The 19,882-nt window shown below is 45.2% G+C and overlaps 1 protein-coding gene and 1 pseudogene across 25 annotated transcripts in view; both read left to right on the top strand.

Moving 5' to 3' along the window:
• The window catches only part of LOC126101588 (mucin-3A-like), a 400,051-nt gene that overhangs the window by 125,500 nt on the left and 254,669 nt on the right, over positions 1–19,882 (top strand). The gene's annotated exons all lie outside the window — the stretch shown is intronic.
• LOC126102277 (5S ribosomal RNA) lies at positions 1,958–2,075 on the top strand (annotated as a pseudogene).

Raw genomic sequence — 19,882 nt, forward strand, 5'->3', positions numbered from 1 at the left:
AGAGCCATTTTTTGAACCTCTTGGGACGACAGGACGGTGGATGACACCGTTGCATCGCCGACGCTACCACGGTTGCCAGTGGTGGTGTAACCTCCCCCTCACTTATCGACCTTAATGACAGTGAACAATTAAACCACGTGCACCTGATGGAAATTTAGGAAAAGCAATCGTCACCGAAGTTAATTTGTCGGTAAAGAGGGAGGAAAGGGTTACATCTAAATGAAAGGAAAAACGCAAATGAAATTCGTGAAAATTAATTTTGAGAAAAGGGTAAAATTAATAAAGAAAGTAAATGTGCAGTCGTTACGTTAACAATTAATTGGCGTTAATTAGATATTTGAGATTTGGGGAAAATTATGGTCGCCAGTCCTATGGACAACTAATATAATGACTGAAAATAATTAGCACTAAAAGCGTGGCAACTGAAGGTTGACATGTGCTGTGTGAAAACTGAATGTTTGTCAGAAGTAATAAATTTCGCTACACTCTGACTGAATTTAGCAAAAGAATTAATAAAACCGGAAAATTGAAAGTTAATTTACTGACTGAAATTAATAGTGAAGCAGTACGAAATTCAATAAAATAAGGTTAGTTTGGGCTACCTCAACGATCAGTTCAAAAGCTACTTGAGTCTACGCAATTTAGAAATAAGAGATTTAACTTTGAACTTGAATTAAATGATTCTGAACAATTAACAATAGTAAAATTTAGTATGTACCAAGCTGAGCTGCAGTCACAGGTAAGCTAAAATACGGTAACAAAACTCGCACTCTTAATTTCTGCTTGTGTAATCTAAATATTGTAGCCAGCTATGAATACCTTAACTGAACTTTGAAATTAAAGCAGTGAAATCGAATGATATTACTTTAATGCTAGCGTTTGAATCTCAACGACACTCGGGTTCATTCCAGAAAAGGAAGGGACCCTGCTTGGTAATGCAATTGGGACAATGACCAACAAAGGTTCATGCTAAGTTGCTGTATTTTTGTGATACAACAGTTTGAAAAGCTGAGGCTGCCATACAGTTCTAAAACTTTACGTGCTTCCAGTGTCCCTTCTTGGTGGATTGAAGGTTTGCAGTCGTCGATCGGAGAGGTGGCGACATTCACTCATTGTCGGCCGTCGCTGTTGCAGAAGCTGGATGTTGGCGCGCCTTCTTCTCGACTCGGTCACCAGGCGAAACGGGCTCTTGATGTGCGCCAGCTAATGCTTCCCATCCGCGACACCGTGCCACAAACTATCATAGCAAGTCGAGCGTAATTACATGCTGCCAAACCCAGAAAGCGCGGCAACTCGCGGGAGCGTCACACAACACACCTGCTCCACCGCCCTACTCTAGCCACACCCTCTCTGCCCGCACTCCACGCGGCAGAGTTAACCCTACCAAAGATCCTAAACACTTTGGTTCTCCACACGACCTATCCATGTAATCGTTCGATAGCATAGTTTTCCCTAGGCCAGACTCAGCGTGAAAATACAAATAATATTTACAAAACAAACCAATTATACATCGATATATATATATATATATATATATATATATATATATATATGAACAATTACAGTATATAAAGACACAGAAATGTCATATCTTCAGGTAACAAAATAAGGAAAAAAATTTATAGTACAATACATGGAAATAGGAGGATACGCATTTCCGGCGTTACAGTGGCACCCACCTGCTTCCGTCGCGTGACCGTGTCGCCTTCAACACTCAAACGCATCAGGTGCTTCAGGCAAGCAGCCATCTGATTTGGTTTTTTTTGGGCGTTCAGCACCCCGGATATCCACTGCTTGCAGACTTCACGGTAGCCTGGCTCTACCCAGATAACGTGCTGCACACTACCGAAGTTGATGTCAAAGTCCTTTGTTAGCGCACGAATGGTTTTGTTCCGGTCCGCCCTAATCACATTATCAACCGCCCATTCCTATTTAATTTTCAGTAATGGATGAGGCTGGCAACGGCCTTGCTGCAGTGGATACGCCGGTTACCGTCAGATCACCGAAGTTAAGCGCTGTCGGGCGTGGCCGGTACTTGGATGGGTGACCATCCGGGCCGCCATGTGCTGTTGCCATTTTTCGGGGTACACTCAGCCTCGTGATGCCAACTGAGGAGCTACTCGACCGAATAGCAGCGGCTCCGGTCAAAGAAAGCCGTCATAACGACCAGGAGTGCGGTGTGCTGACCACACGCCCCTCCTATCCGCATCCTCAGCTGAGGATGACACGGCGGTCGGATGGTCCCGGTGGGCCACTTGTGGCCTGAAGACGGAGTGCTAATGGATGAGGCTGGCCTCCCAGGTCAACTGGCGTCTAGTCGAAACGCGAGCAGCACGGAACTTGGCGCACAATTCCACAGTCTAGTTTTCGACAGACGTGCTGCCCCATACACATTCTTCATTCTCCAGTGGCTGTCTGCGGTTGTTAGTCCTTCAGCAGCCAAGGAAAGAACAACAGCACGTTGGTCCTGATTGGACGTCTTTGGTAATAACGTCGGTATAGTTCATGTTCCCACATTCACCACACGCACGTCAGAAAGCATGAATGCCACACTAACCCCTTTTCTATATGTCGCTGCTGGGTGGAATATTCACTGCGGCAGCGCCCTCAAACGGAAACGTTTCGATCACCCTTTATATGACGGGGGCTAGGAATTGTTGGTAGAGATTAGGATGTCGGAAGAACTGCAAAAATATAGGGAAAAGGAAGGGGTTGCCCGCGTGCTAAGAGACTGACAAATAGAGGAGCAAACAGACTTCATTTGAAATGGAATGGGTGTGGTAGGTGATTAATGGAAGGAAGGATGGATTTTAGGGATGAGTTCATGTTCTCAGAGGGACGGCGATGTATATTATGCTGAAAAAGGGACATAGAAAGCTTGGAGGGGCATAGATGGAAAATGTGACGTATTTATAGAGGCGCAGTAGCAGACCATACTGTTTGCTGTCGCACCATTTGGAGTTACTAAAGAAGAAAAGAAAAGACGGAAGGTTAAAGGAACATTAATAAGAGGTTGCAGATAAAATAGGCTTAGTTGTAAAAGTTGGCGGCAACTGCATTGGGCGGCAGTTGTATTGATGTGGAATACAAAGTAGTCAACTAGGGATATTTGGTGTAGCGTTTGGGGAGATCGAATATATGGATATTTTACGAGACTACGGTAACAAATCTGACCATACGTTCAACTGCAGCAGTGGAAAAGAGTGAGTGAGTGAGTGGAGTGGATTGTGGTATATCCAGGGCGGATGGAGGCAGTGACTTCACGATTCTTTGGAGGAGCTTAGTTAATGCAGGTGAGCAGACAAAGCAATCACGTAATGACATTCGAATACAGTATCAGTGGTGTGCTGCTTCGCATAGTCACGTCGATTAAATACGTAGGGGTACCGGTGCTAAGCGATATGAAACGGGACGAGCAAGCCAGATCATTAGTATTGCAGGTGAATAGGCGACTTCGGTTTATTGGGAGAATTCCACAAAAGTGTAGCTCATCTGTTAAGGAGACCACGTATACAACAACAGTGTGGCCCGTTCTTGAGTATTGCTTGAGTGTTTGGGATCCCTCAACATGTCGGATTAAAGGAAGATATCGAAGCAATTCAAGCGTGTGTCGCCAGACCTGTTACCGATACGTTTGCTCAACACGCGAGTTCTAAGTAAATCAGCATCACAACTCTTGCTGTGAATGAGTAGCTGCGAGAGATGGAGTAGTGGAGGCTTCAGAGGACCAAATAGATAAAACGACAAGACCCAGTAAACATCCTCGGGTCACACCTGAGATATTGAATTTAACTGATGAAAGAATAAAATGTAAAAATGCAGAAAATGAAGCATTCAAAAAGAAATAAGGAGACCTAAAAAAATGAGCTTTACAGAAAGTGCAAAATGGCAAAGCAGGAATGGCTATAGGAGAAATGCAAAGCTGTAGAAACTTGCTTGACAAGGGGAACGATAGTTGCCGCATGTAGAAAAGTTAAAGAGATGTTTGGAGAAAGGAGAATCACCTTTATGAATATCGATAGCTCAGATAGCAAGCCATTTCTAAGTAAATAAGAAAAGGCTAAAAGGCGAAAGAAATATACAGGCTGGCTATACACATGAAATTAATTTCATGACAGTATTGTGGAAGGGGAAGAGAAATACATAAAGAGAAGGTGAGAGATACGATGCTATGAGAGGATTTTGATAGACCACTGAAAGATCTATGTGTAGCAAACAAATTTTCCCTCAAGAATATTGATATTCTTGGGAGACAATATTGTATGAATTGATGTGCAAGAAATATAAGACTTTCGAAACACCGTCACAACAGAACTGTTCAGTCTGATATACCGCAACATGCCCTGAAATTTTTTATACTGGAAGAATACACCGAAACTATCCTTGGCTGACGGACTTTGGTAAACAAACAACATGGCACAACTCTTTCAGTTTCCGTTGACAGTTCCTTTGAAACAAATGTTCACAGTAACTATTCGCTCGAATTTGCAACTCACTTAATATCTACAATAATTGCCAGTTGCTTTTACAGTAACGTCAGTGTTAACAATGGGGATAACAGTGAATTAATTTTCTTTGTGAGTTTTTCGTATCTTCTTGCTAGTAGCATCTGTCATTGTGTAGGTTCCACAGTTTCACAGTAATGTCGAATCCAAGTAATATTTTCAACCTTGAAAAGAAAAAATGTGAAGAACATGGTATGCAATTAAAATACCGTACTTCTCCTGGAGCTCTACATTTGTTTTTTATGTTAGCTAATTTGGAAATTCATTCCAATGGTCCGGAATGATTGTGGAAACATTAGAGGGAACAGGAAATAACTCAGTCGATTTCGTGACCTGTGGTTTGAACGATGACTATGGTCCTAACTGAGACCCAAAATGAAAACAGAACACCTCACAACCCCACAGAAAAGTTGACAGTAATAGTTTTCATTGGGAAAGAAGAGACTATAAATTTTTTTAGTTTAATGAAGGAGGGCAAAAAACTGCTTACATAATCAATGTGCAAAGCCCATTTCATTTTGTAAAATCTAAACATGAATTGTACAGATGGAAGAATGATTTACACGAGGTACAAAATATGCACCAAATTAAACAAAAGTGTGAAAAAAAAACTATTCGAAAGATTCTGAAGTGCTCTTGACAGTCAGTGCGCTGTCACCGAGGGATATCTACGAGACAGAGAGCTCTAATTTACAAGAGAGATGAACATTATTGATTTCCAGTTTTTATCGACCTGGTTAAACAAATTCGGGAAATTATACGGAAAAGCAAGTTTGCAAATTACAAAGTGTACCTCAAGTAAACACGTAGAGGAGACGTAATCAATAGGTAATATTGGGGAGAAATTCGTAGATGACATTAAGACAAAGCTCTTTGTTATCTCCTAAACATTCTCTGTATGAAGCCAATCGGTCAGGTTTCGTGCAAACTGCACTTTTATCAGTTCGAGCGAGAAAAAGGCAGAGGCGCTTGTGTAGTGAATGAATGCTCACTCACATTCGTATACAAGTAATGGCAGTCATAAATATCAGTAGATTACTCTTTCCGCTGCTTCGTATCTGTTTTCAGGAACGTCGAGGTAAATTAAGACCTAAAACTAAAAAATGAGTGTTTACTTGCAAATATCTTGTAATCTACACAGCAAAATTTGGAATAACGGGAGAGAACGGCTTTCAGTTTTACATCCGATATGTGTTCTTAGTATTTGTAGAAAATACTTTATTGCCTTTATTGGAGTCTTGGCCTGAAGATAACGACACTGCTGTCTTAAGAAGGATGACGAAAAAACTATTAATATAATTTGCATTCAACTCGGGACTAATAACGTGATTCAGCCTCTCGATAAAAATATTTTCCAGCAGTGCAAAGCAATTTTCAGAGATTTGTCGGACAGTACAATTTACGACAGCTCTTTGTCATTTCAGGTTATTAGTGGTACAATATTGTTTAACTTCTGGTACGGAGCACAATGTGCAGAACAGGGGCCACGACCATTTCTTACTTCATTCTTGTTTTATATAGATAAAACTAGTAATTGTTGTGAAGTGCCTGAATGCATTAATATTTTACCAGGTATGACAGGTGAAAGGAAAAGGTTTGTTTTCGTAATCCAATAGATGCTTCGCATTTTTGTAACGACCACACGGAATGAGCAAGTAAGTATGATAATGATGGAAGCTGAGGATATGAATTAAAATTTGCACAGCAGCCGAGACTTGAACCCAGGTCTTCCTCCTCACTAGAGAAGAATGCTGACCATGACACCACCACTAGATCGCCAGCACTGCTGCACGGACTACCTACGCTAAAAGCCCTCCCGAACACAAACTTCAATTCATATCTTCTGCTTACTTTCCCCTCTTAAATCGTCACCATTGTTGAGGCACTCGGGCATTGGACATAATGGGGAGATCCTGTACCTCATGTGTAAGTGATCTATAGATATTGTAATTAAATTTTCCTCCAGACATTTGAGTCTCGTCTTAGTGATGATCTAAGAGGGGGAAAATAATCAGAAGATGTGAACTGAAGTTTGTGTTGCTGAGTCCATTTAACTTGGGTTGTCCGTGGAAGAACCCTAGCCATAGTGCTGCGTGGTGTAATGGTTAGCATTCCTCCCTAAGAGGGAAACAGACCAAGGTTCGTCGCGTAGCTGTGATACAAAATTTAATCCATTTCTTCAGCTTCCATCATTATCGTAGAGAAAGATGACTCGAATATCTCGAGAAAATTTAATTATAAAAACAAGTAACTGTTTCATTATTAGCAAAATATACATTACTCAAAAATTATCGTAAGGACTGTGCTATCGGAATTGTTACAAAAAATACACACATCAAAAAACGTTTTGCATCACCTCGGTTCCCAGAACTCCTGAAGATAGACGCTGACTGTGGATACTGTATCACAGACACGGTCACTTTATCTGTTCAGATATGCCACTAAACCCGCCCAGAGATGTAAACAACCATGCATGAGCAGCGCCTATTAAACGGAGGGGGTCCGACAGCCGATCAGTTCCAGTCATTTCACCAGGGAGGAGGTACACGGCTCGTGTTGTCTGTAGTTCAACCATGCATAGACGGTCAATACAGCGGCTCGATCGCGTCCGCATTGTTACTTTCTGCCAGGAAGGGCTCTCAACGAGGGAGGTGTCCAGGCGTCTCTGAGTGAACCAAAGCGATGGTGTTCGGATGTGGAGGAGATGCAGAGAGACAGGAACTTTCGATGGCATGCCTCACTCAGGCCGCCCAAGGGCTACTACTGCAATGGATGACCGCTACCTACGGATTATGTCTCGGAGGGACCCTGACAGCAACGCCTCCATGTTGAATAATGCTTTTCGTGCAGCCACAGGACGTCGTGTTACGACTCAAACTATGCACCGTAGGCTGCATAATGCGCAACTTCACTCCCGACGTCCATGTCGAGGTCGATCTTTGCAACAACGACATCATGCAATGCGGTACAGATGGGCCCAACCAACATGCCGAATGGACCGCTCAGGATTGGCATCACGTTCTCTTCACCGATCAGTGTCGCATATGCCTTCAACGAGACAATCGTTAGACACGTGTTTGGAGGCAACCCGGTTAGATTGAAGGTCTTAGACACACTGCCCAGCGAGTGCAGCAAGGTGGAGGTTCCCTGTTGTTTTGAGGTTGCATTATGTGTAGCCGAAGTACGCCGCTGGTGGTTACGGAAGGCGCCGTAACGGATGTACGATACGTGAATGCCATCCTGAGACCGATAGTGCAACCATATCGGCAGCATATTGGCGAGGCATTCGTCTTCATGGACGACAATTCGTGCCCCCATCGTGCACATCTTGTGAATGACTTCCTTCAGGATAAAGACATCGCTCGTCTAGAGTGGCCAGCATGTTCTCCAGAAATGAACCCTATCGAATATGCCTGAAATGTATTGAAAAGGACTGTTTATGTTCGACGTGACCCACCAACTACACTGAGGGATCTACGCCGAGTCGCCTTTTAGGAGTGGGACAATTAGACCAACAGTGCCTTGAGAAACTTGTGGATAGTATGCAGGCATACATCAATGCAAGAGGGCATGCTACTGAGTATTAGAGGTACCTGTGTGTACAGCAATCTGGACCACCACCACCTCTGAGGGTCTCGCCGTATGGTGGTACAACATGCAATGTGTGGTTCTCATGAGCAATAAAAAGGGCGGAAACGATGTTTATGTTGATCTCTATTCCAATTTTGTGTACAGGTTTCGGGACTCTAGGAACCGAGTTGATGAAAAACTTTTTTTGATGTGTGTATTTAATTCCAGCAAATTAGAGTCCCCTTTGATGGAAGTCATCTGTAATGTAATATCATGCACTGCCTCGATTTTCTTTCCTTTGCTACCCAGTTGTGTAACAACTTCATCTGCAAAAGCTTACTTGCTGACATGAACTGCAAGCCATTCAAAAAGTTAATGATATGAGGCAGTGTTGGTATGGTTTAGCCTAAGTGCTTAAAACTCCAGTGCGTGCACTTTGGACTTTGCGCTACGCGGCGCTACTTTCCCCCTGTCGCTGCTTCGTCTGCTTATTCGATGACGGCCTAAGCAGTCAGGGCTGCACAAACTGCGGTTATAAGCGGTTGTTCGTGCGGCAAATATGATTAACTTTAACATTTTTAAAGAAATTTCTTCCAGTGCACCGTAGCAGCTAAAATTTGGACAGTGCATTACTTTCGATGTATTGCTCCTGAGCGAAAAATTTCAGCGTAGGTTTCGACATGTCGGACTGCATCATTCCCTTGACAGAACTCAATAACATGGTTTAATATGTCGTGGTGGGAAAACTCTAACGTGAATCATTCCCAGGAGAATGGATAAACTGGCCAGAAACTGACCTCGTGTAAAACTAGATGTGAGGGAGTTACCATGTGATTAACGTACAATACGGCGTGGTCTAGGGGCAGTCTGCCGCCGGCAGTGCTGCGAGGCGGTCACGCGCCAGAGCGCTGCGGGCGAGGCGCGCACGGTGTGTTTGTGTTTACTTCGGCCGCTGTAAGTGCCGTTTTCCTTCTAGACCACCATGGCGCACAACTATCGGAAGAAGACATTACGTTTCAACTTTTGTTCCGACTTCGCCCGACCCAAGGCCCTGGAGGTAGAACGATTTATACGCGATGAAGTTAAAATACCACCAACGGATCTAATTGGTATCCACTTGTCCATAGTTAGCAGTACCGTTTATGTCAAAATGATCAACGATGCGGCGTGCGACAAGGTGCTTCAAGAGGCAAAACGCGGACTGCGCTTCTGTCATTCCGACGGCAACGTCGGACCCGTTACCGTCGATCACGCAGGTCTCGGCACACGGACGATAAGGATCTTCGAACTGCCGTTCGAACTACCTGCAGACGTCGTCATCGAGGCGCTCCGTCCCTATGGCAACGTTCTGGAACATGTTGCCGAACGATGGGTCCAATTTCAGACCTATCCAGTTTTAAACGGTGTTAGACAGGTCCGCATCGAGTTGCAGAAACACGTGCCTTCCTATCTACGTATCGGAGGCTGCCGTGCCATTATAATGTACGACGGCCAACCTCGGACCTGTTCCGGTTGCGGGAAAGAAGGTCACCTACGGTCTGAATGCCTTCAACGACGTGTCGCGCAGCTCCCGTTGTCGGAAGCGTCCGTCACACCCACGATGACCGCCCTACCGGTCACTTACGCAGCGGCTCTCGCCACGTCTACAGTTTCGTCCAGTCCGTCGCCCGGTCCTTCCGATCGGCACGTCCCACCGTCCCAGTCACCAACGGACGGTGCAGACGTTCCACATGACACCCTTGCCGCCGAACAGGCTCCCGCACCGGACGCTGAGGAGACCAGTACATCTTCACAACACCTGTTTGACAATTTCATTGTACCCACCGACGCCTTCGAACCAGGTCGACGCTCCTCCTTGCCGTCGTCCGACACTGAGGAACACGTGCGCAAACAACGCTCGCCACGTAGGCGCAAACGCCGTCGCCGTTCACCCACGGGCTCTCAGAGCGTTGCCACCCGCGACGACGAAGACGACACCCAAGCAGCCGACATTTCCACGCAGAGGTCGGCGGACAACTTTCACGATGAACAAGACGTTTCGCAGGACGGAACCACTATGGAGGTCGCCACGCACAATGTAACGATCGGTGCGCCGGTTGAGACGCCTGTCTCCCCGCCGACAACTCCAGATCTCTCTCACCACGACGCAATTCCCATGGACATTGGACAGACCCATGGCACAGGAGCATGGGCCGACGACATTGAAGAAGGTACGCCCCCTCCTCCGGATGAGTTACCTCCGCCGGACGAGGCTGCCTGTTAACATCAAAAGCGAGGCATTGCAGCTGATGGGACGGGACTTCCGGTCGGTGCCCTCCTCTTACTTCCCTTGGTGATGGTAGATGCGCGTCCACCACCACTGAAACAAACATACCGGTTTGCCACACTGAACATCAACATGATCGGCACTGCCCCCAAGCTGCAACTCCTATGTGACATGCTTCGGGCCTCCGACGTCGACGTCGCCCTTCTTCAGGAAGTACGCGTTGCCACACTACCACCAGTCTACGGCTACGACTCATACACGTCCACATGTGATCAATCAGGGCGTGGAGTGGCTTTCTACATACGCGAAGGAATCCCACTCACGGACACGACAATCCTTCCCTGTGGAAGAGGCATGGCTGTTACCATCTTCGACACGCGCGTCATCAATATCTACGCTCCGTCTGGCTCCACGAACCGTCGGCAGCGGTCCACTTTCTTCGGACATGACGTGGCGCCCCTGTTTTCTGGACGCTATGATCGCCTTATCATGGGAGGCGATTTCAACTGTGTCCTCCATCCGCAGGACCAAGTGCCTGGTTATTCGCCATGCCCGGCGCTGCTCACCTTAATCGAAGATTTTCATCTAGTGGACGTTTGGGAGAAAATTCATGGCAATACCCCCGGTTTTACCCATTATACAGCGCATTCTGCGAGCAGACTGGACCGGTTTTATGTCTCTGCTCACCTCGGCAATGAAGTCGCCCAAGCTGAACGATGGCCCCTTGCATTTTCGGACCATTGCGCCGTCATTTGCTCCCTGGCTCTGCCACCTCAGACAGTGTGGCGCAGCAGGGGTTACTGGAAGCTTAATACCTCCCTCCTTAATGATCCACACTGCCGACAATGTATTGCCACTACATGGGCGTCTTGCGAAAGACGCCTTCCGCAGTACACATCCACGTTCCATTGGTGGCTCAAATGTGCCAAACCTGCGATCAGAAAGGCCTTCATACAATGTGGCAAGGAAGCAGCAGCATGGCATCGAGACACCACAAATTTTCACTACGCCGTCCTCCGTGAGCTCGATGCGCTCCCTCCATCACTTGACACCCACAGGGAACGACAACGTACTAAAGCTCGTCTCCTCTCTCTTCAACGTGCACGACTGCATGGTGTCGTGGTGCGTTCCCGACGACAAGACCTCCTCCACGACGAAACCCCATCCACAATCCATGCCGCATCCGACCATAGTCGTCGACGTCGGCTTTTCGTCCCCAACATCACGACCTCCGATGGTGTTCACCACACAACACAGGCGGCAGTCGTGTCCGCCTTTGCTGAACATTATCGCCAATTTTATGACGATGAACCGATGGCGACGCCCATTCCTGATGATCTCCGTCCTTCCCCTGCTCGGACCCTCACCGTAGCGGAGTCAACGTCCATGATGTCTGCAATCACCGCAGAAGAGGTGGTAGATGCGATCAACAAAGGGGCCAAGAACAAATCACCCGGACCAGATGGTCTCCCAGTGGAGTTTTACCGGGCGTTCACCACGTTAATGCTTCCTCGCTGGACGGAAATGATTCAGGAACTCTTTACTCCGTCCTTCCCAATTCCACCTGAATTCGTCACTGGCATTCTTCTACCTGTGCCTAAACCGAAGGGAGGGTCTCATGTCTCTGCATATCGACCCCTTACACTATTGAATGCAGACTATAAAATCTATGCACGCCTATTAGCAGCGCGCATACGCACCGTCTTACCTACGGTCCTTTCACCTGAGCAGACTGCACGTGGTTGTGGGGCCACCTTACAAACAGCCCTAGGGGAATGCCGTGACCTCATTGCACTGGCGTCGGTTTGTCGCCTTCGTGCAGCACTGGTATCCGTCGATTTTGCGAGTGCCTTTGATCGCGTTCGACACCCATTCCTCCTCATGGTGGCGACACGTATGGGGTTCCCATTGCTTTTTGTTGATGCCATTCGCCGGTTACTACTTCCGGCGGTCTCGATGGTACAAGTCAATGGGAGGCTTGTAGGACCGATTCCTATACGCCGCTCTGTGCGTCAAGGATGCCCTATGTCTACTTTACTATATGCCATTGCACTTGAGCCTCTCATCACTGGACTTACCTCTAGACTGCAGGGCCTCACTTTGCGTGACCACACCTTTTACTGTAGGGCTTATGCGGACGATCTCCTCTTTCTCACCTGCTCCTCCACGGAACTCAATGACGCCATCCAATGGATCCACCAGTATGGGCGTCATTCTGGTAGCATTCTTAATGTCCGTAAATCGACTATGATGCACATTGGGCGCGGCCTCCCGGCTATGGTGCCGACCCCACTCCCAGTCAGTGCCACCCTTCGTTACTTGGGTATCGAATTTACGAGCTCCACACACCGCACAGTGGCCCTGGCTTACCGGCGGCTTTTACAGTCGATTCGGCACCATGTCCGCGGTCAAGTGCACCGTAACTTAAACCAACTCCAACGTGTGTCCTATGTCAACATCTATGTCGCCCCTAAACTGGTACACGTCGCCCAGATCCTCCCAATGCCGTTACTCCTTGGCCGCCGCATCCAATCAGCCTTTGGATATTTCGTGTCAGCAGGGGCACTTTTCAAAGTCCGCTACAACACTCTAACACTGCCTCCTGCAAAAGGTGGCCTCGGACTCATCAACGTGCGGGCACGCTCTTCTGCACTCTTTGTCCACACTCTGTTGCGGCACTGGCAGGGGCCGGTCCCGTCCTTAACACGCAGTCTCCTAGATATCCTCCGACCAGCTTCTCTCGATCCACCGATCAATGTGGCACCTATTTCTCCATTATTGTACTACGTCGCCAATTGTTTCATAGAACTCAGCTACGTTCGGGCCGATCTTCCAGTCACCCGTCCTCCCCGTACAAAAGATTATTATCGTTTGCTTATGCTGTCCAACCCTTGCGACCCCATGGTGCTACAGCATCCTGACATTAACTGGCGCACGGTTTGGGGGTGTGTGCATGCACCCTTTTTACCGTCGTCTGTGTCTGCACTTTGGTATGTTTTAGTCTATGGCAAATTCCCGACTAATAGTCGACTTTATCGCATAGGACTGGCCACCTCCCCACTCTGCCCTGATTGTCAGCTCGAAGACACCGACGAGCACCGTCTTACGTGCCCCCTGAAACAAAACGTATGGCTCCTCATCCAACGAATCGTGGGCTTTTACCTCCGTGCCCCGCCAACGACGGTAACCCCGGATTTCCTGTTGTTGCCCCAGACATTTCACTACCCTCTTGCTAAGCACCATACCCTAATCTGGTTTCGAGGACAGGCTTTAGAATATCTCTTTCAGAGTGGTCCGCATACAGTCCTTGACTTCTGGTACAAAGTTGTGACCGCGTATAGCACCCTCACCCGAAAACCATCTTACCGACAAACTTTTGCCGGTTATCTCCGCAGCGTCTTCCTTGACCCCCCTCAAAGTTGGGGTGTACCATGCCTACCTGTCACATGATGCAACACCCTTATGCACGTTCTCATGCATCGACCAAAAACAAACACAAATTTAAAAAAAAAAAAAAAAAAAAAAAAAACAAGGAAGAAGACAGAATATGTTATATTTTGTTGTATTTGATGTTTTTCTTTTTTTAATATTTTTTTTTGTTTAACTAACAGTCATTTGTATATTTTTAAATGGTACCTTGAAGAACTCTTGCATAGTGAATATATATGTACTTATATTTTGTTCAATACAAATTTTTAAACAAAAAAAAAAAAAAAAAAAAAAAAAAAAAAAAGGGGTAGCGTCTTTGATTCATAATCAAAAACGTCTTCGGTCCCGGGTTCGATCCCCACCACTGCCTAAATTTTGATAAATAATCAGCATTGGCGGCCGAAGACTTCCCGAATAAGAAGTCAGCCTCATTCTGCCAACGGCCTTCTCAAAGAGGGCGGAGGAGTGGATAGAGGTTCAGGGCACTCTCTTGTCCTAGGGGTGGGAAATTGCCCCTAAAGGCGGAAGAATCAGCAATGATCAACGACATGAGGATGCAGAAGGCAATGGAAACCACTGCATTAAAGACACGTAACGTGTATCCACAGGACAGGTGGCCTGTAATTGAAAAAGTGTCATGATGATCTCTCCATTGGCAAAAGATTCCGGAATAGTCCCCCATTCGGATCTCCGGGAGGGGACTGCCAAGGGGGAGGTTACCATGAGAAAAAGATTGAATAATCCACGAAAGGATAACGTTCTACGAGTCGGGGCATGGAATGTCAGAAGCTTGAACGTGGTAGGGAAACTAGAAAATCTGAAAAGGAAAAGGCAAAGGCTCAATCTAGATATAGTAGGGGTCAGTGACGTGAAGTGGAAGGAAGACAAGGATTTCTGGTCAGATGAGTATCGGGTAATATCATTGTTGTTGTTGTGGTCTTCAGTCCTGACACTGGTTTGATGCAGCTCTCCATGCTACTCTATCCTGTGCAAGCTTCTTCATCTCCCAGTATCTACTGCAACCTACATCCTTCTGAATCTGCTTAGTGTATTCATCTCTTGGTCTCCCCCTACGATTTTTACCCTCCACGCTGCCCTCCAATATTAAATTGGTGATATCATTAGCACCATAAAATGGTATAACAGGTGTAGGATTCGTTATGAATAGGAAGGTAGGGCAGAGGGTGTGTTACTGTGAACAGTTCAGTGACTGGATTGTTCTAATCAGAATCGACAGCAGACCAACACCGACAACGATAGTTCAGGTCTACATGCTGACGTCGCAAGCTGAAGATGAACAGATAGAGAAAGTGTATGAGGATATTGAAAGGGTCATGCAGTATGTAAAAGGGGACGAAAATCTAATAGTCATGGGCGACTGGAATGCAGTTGTAGGGGAAGGAGTAGAAGAAAAGGTTACAGGAGAATATGGGCTTGGGACAAGGAATGAAAGAGGAGAAAGACTAATTGAATTCTGTAACAAGCTACAGCTAGTAATAGCGAATACCCTGTTCAAGCATCACAAGAGGAGGTGGTATACTTGGAAAAGGCCGGGAGATACGGGAAGATTTCAATTAGATTACATCATGGTCAGACAGAGATTCCGAAATCAGATACTGGATTGTAAGGCGTACCCAGGAGCAGATATAGACTCAGATCACAATATAGTAGTGATGAAGAGTAGGCTGAAGTTCAAGACATTAGTCAGGAAGAATCAATACGCAAAGAAGTGGGATACGCAAGTACTAAGGAATGACGAGATACGTTTGAAGTTCTGTAACGCTATAGATACAGCAATAAGGAATAGCGCAGTAAGCGGTACAGTTGAAGAGGAATGGACATCTCTAAAAAGGGCCATCACAGAAGTTGGGAAGGAAAACATAGGTACAAAGAAGGAAGCTGCGAAGAAACCATGAGTAACAGAAGAAATACTGCAGTTGATTGATGAAAGGAGGAAGTACAAACATGTTCCGGGAAAATCAGGAATACAGAAATACAAGTCGCTGAGGAATGAAATAAATAGGAAGTGCAGGGAAGCTAAGACGAAATGGCTACAGGAAAAATGTGAAGACATCGAAAAAGATATGATTGTCGGAAGGACAGACTCAGCATACAGGAAAGTCAAAACAACCTTTGGTGACATTAAAAGCAATGGTGGTAACATTAAAGAGTGCAACGGGAATTCCACTGTTAAATGCAGAGGAGAGAGCAGATAGGTGGAAAGAATACATTGAAAGCCTCTATGAGGGTGAAGATTTGTCTGATGTGATAAAAGAAGAAACAGGAGTCGATTTAGAAGAGATAGGGGATCCAGTATTATAATCGGAATTTAAAAGAGCTTTGGAGGACTTACGCTCAAATAAGGCAGAAGGGATAGATAATATTCCATCAGAATTTCTAAAATCATTGGGGGAAGTGGCAACAAAACGACTATTCACGTTGGTGTGTAGAATATATGAGTCTGGCGATATACCATCTGACTTTCGAAAAAGCATCATCCACACAATTCCGAAGACGTAAAGAGCTGACAAGTGCGAGAATTATCGCACAATCAGCTTAACAGCTCATGCATCGAAGCTGCTTACAAGAATAATATACAGAAGAATGGAAAAGAAAATTGAGAATGCGCTAGGTGACGATCAGTTTGGCTTTAGGAAAAGTAAAGGGACGAGAGAGGCAATTCTGACGTTACGGCTAATAATGGAAGCAAGGCTAAAAAAAATCAAGACACTTTCATAGGATTTGTCGACCTGGAAAAAGCGTTCGACAATATAAAATGGTGCAAGCTGTTCGAGATTCTGAAAAAAGTAGGGGTAAGCTATAGGGAGAGACGGGTCATATGCAATATGTACAACAACCAAGAGGGAATAAAAAGAGTGGACGATCTAGAACGAAGTGCTCGTATTAAGAAGGGTGTAAGACAAGGCTGTAGCCTTTCGCCCCTACTCTTCAATCTGTACATCGAGGAAGCAATGATGGAAATAAAAGAAAGGTTCAGGAGTGGAATTAAAATACAAGGTGAAAGGATATCAATGATACGATTCGCTGATGACATTGCTATCCTGAGTGAAAGTGAAGAAGAATTAAATGATCTGCTGAACGGAATGAACAGTCTAATGAGTACACAGTATGGTTTGAGAGTAAATCGGAGAAAGACGAAGGTAATGAGAAGTAGTAGAAATGAGAACAGCGAGAAACTTAACATCAGGATTGATGGTCGCGAAGTCAATGAAGTTAAGGAATTCTGCTACCTAGGCAGTAAAATGACCAATGACGGACGGAGCAAGGAGGACATCAAAAGCAGACTCGCTATGGCAAAAAAGGCATTTCTGGCCAAGAGAAGTCTTACTAATATCAAATACCGGCCTTAATTTGAGGAAGAAATTTCTGAGGATGTACGTCTGGAGTACAGCATTGTATGGTAGTGAAACATGGACTGTGGGAAAACCGGAACAGAAGAGAATCGAAGCATTTGAGATGTGTTGCTATAGACGAATTTTGGAAATTAGGTGGACTGATAAGGTAAGGAATGAGGAGGTTCTACGCAGAATCGGCGAGGAAAGGAATATGTGGAAAACACTGATAAGGAGAAGGGACAGGATGATAGGACATCTGCTAAGACATGAGGGAATGACTTCCATGGTACTAGAGGGAGCTGTAGAGGGCAAAAACTGTAGAGGAAGACAGAGATTGGAATACGTCAAGCAAATAATTTAGGACGTAGGTTGCAAGTGCTACTCTGAGATGAAGAGGTTAGCACAGGAAAGGAATTCGTGGCGGGCCGCATCAAACCAGTCAGTAGACTGATGACAAAAAAAACGGCCATTCTCCCTTGTGGTGGCGAAGCTTGGGCTACTGGAACCTTGAAGCGTACGCCTGTCCTCACCTTCCAATGCAGTCCAGCATCGGACCACTGCCATTTCTGAATTCCTCACAAATCTTGCGAATTGTGCCATTCGACCAGCTGGCCAAATGGCGACCAACTATGAAGACCCTTTCAAACTCGCGCTGATGACGCTGTATCACACGAGCGCAACACATATGCCTGCCCTTCACTCAACATCTGTCGCTGTTCACGTATGTCCATGTATCGTACCATTCCCGGTAACAACACTAAACTCGAACCACGCCAGTGCACTCTTGTCGGCGTTCTAGGTGTCACGGAGAATTGCAATTCTAAGCATTTACATGCTCACCGCTGGTGTGTACGCATAGGACGATACATTGACATCGGACCACGTTGAAAGGTCTCTGTTGGATTCCTTTCATGTTAATTTCTTAAATCTGTTGTCATTTATGGCATAAATTCCTCTTCTAAATTTACTGTGCCGTTTCTGACTATCTGGGAGGAGACTGAGTAGTGGAACGTGTTACGTTTACACATTAATAAGAACGATCTGTCACACTACTACACTTTAAAACACAGTTTATATGTAATTCATGTCACACAGTCTCATACGGAACCTACATCCGCTTTCTTTTATATACTGTATATGATAAGATACTGTCATCCCCCTTGCCTTCTGTGTGAGAGGATGAATGAGCAAATGTATTTCTAGTTGCATGCTTGAGGGTAGCAGACAAGCCTGTCTGCTAGAGAACAGTAGGACCAACGTCGGAACAGGTAGCTACGCTTTCTAAAAGCAGAGAGGTTTCTATTCTTAGTATGGTCCTGTCCGTCCCTTGTCATGTTGGTATAGGAAGCTGCCTCTCTGATCACTTCCGTTTGTATCTGTTAGCTCGCTCGGTAGGAGCCCAGGTCAGTCTGTCCGCGGCGAGCGTCTGAAGTGGTAAGATCTCCGGCTAAGCGCGTGTCTGCCAAGTCCGTAGGACAATGGATTTCTTAAGTTCAGCCTAACTGAACATTTAATCACCTTTATTTCAGGTTTAGCTCTAAAATATGTAATGTTATCTTAAATTTCAACGCAGTGTAATTCGAGTGTGAAGTTCAGAATGTCTTCTGGTAGTTGCTTTGTCACTACTTTGTGATTAAAGTGGAACCACGTGTTGATCAGTAACTCTAACTAAGATCATCAGTCTTAAATGCGAATGTGGATGAGATTATAACGTATTCAATATAGCAACTTTTCTTTATGTTCAACCCACGTGGGATGTACGTTGTGAGACCAGTACCATGTGCTTATACAATTGTTTGACCCATCAGGTTAATAGTAAGACGATAATAACCAGTTCGAGGTTTTTCTTTTGTAAATTGCGTTTCGCTGTAATTTATTTTAATTATCAAAAAAATGGTTCAAATGACTGAGCTCTATAGGACTTAACATCTGTGGTCATCAGTCCCCTAGAACTTAGAACTACTTAAACCTAACTAACCTAAGGACATCACACACATCCATGCCCAAGGCAGGATTCGAACCTGCGACCGTAGCGGTCACGCAGTTCCAGACTGAAGGGCCTAGAACCGCACGGCCACACCGGCCGGCTTATTTTAATTATCAAAATTATTGTGGAGTTACACTCTTTGTGTAAACCAAGTTGACCACGTGAAGCATGCGGTGTAAGCATCAAAGTAGCCCTCAGCTATCCTTTTCGGGAAGATTTCACAGAGAGTTAGTATGAATTTAGTATACCAGTGTGTGGGAATTTCATGTTGGACAGGGTTGCGCTACGAACGTAAGTTCTTTGGGTGAAAATTGAATCGGTTGGTTGTGGTTAATTTCCTCTTGCATATGTTTCAACGTTCTTCGTGTGTTATTTTATGAATGCAGTGTTGTATGTAGTCTCCCAATCTTGACTCCCTATTTGATGTGTTCCGTAAGATTACAAACTCACATTTACACAATCCTAAATAAGGCACCAGTTTAGTTATGAACCAAGTTTGATATGCTCAAATTATAACGGAACAATGATCAATGTTAAAGTAAATGTCCAAATATAAACTGATTTATTTCTTTTTATCGTAAGATGAGTACTAAAAGATTATATAGTAATTAATGTTAGTCTGGTTGGGAATTTGGTAAGCTAGACTGGATACCTGGTGAAACAGTTGCGCAGTAATGCAAGGTTAACTTCCTCAGATAGTTCACAGCTTTTAACCCACTTTCATGGTCTTGAATATCAGCACCGCTTTCAGAACAAATTAATGCAACAA

Source organism: Schistocerca cancellata, chromosome 9, assembly GCF_023864275.1.
Source record: "Schistocerca cancellata isolate TAMUIC-IGC-003103 chromosome 9, iqSchCanc2.1, whole genome shotgun sequence".
Lineage (NCBI taxonomy): Eukaryota > Metazoa > Arthropoda > Insecta > Orthoptera > Acrididae > Schistocerca > Schistocerca cancellata.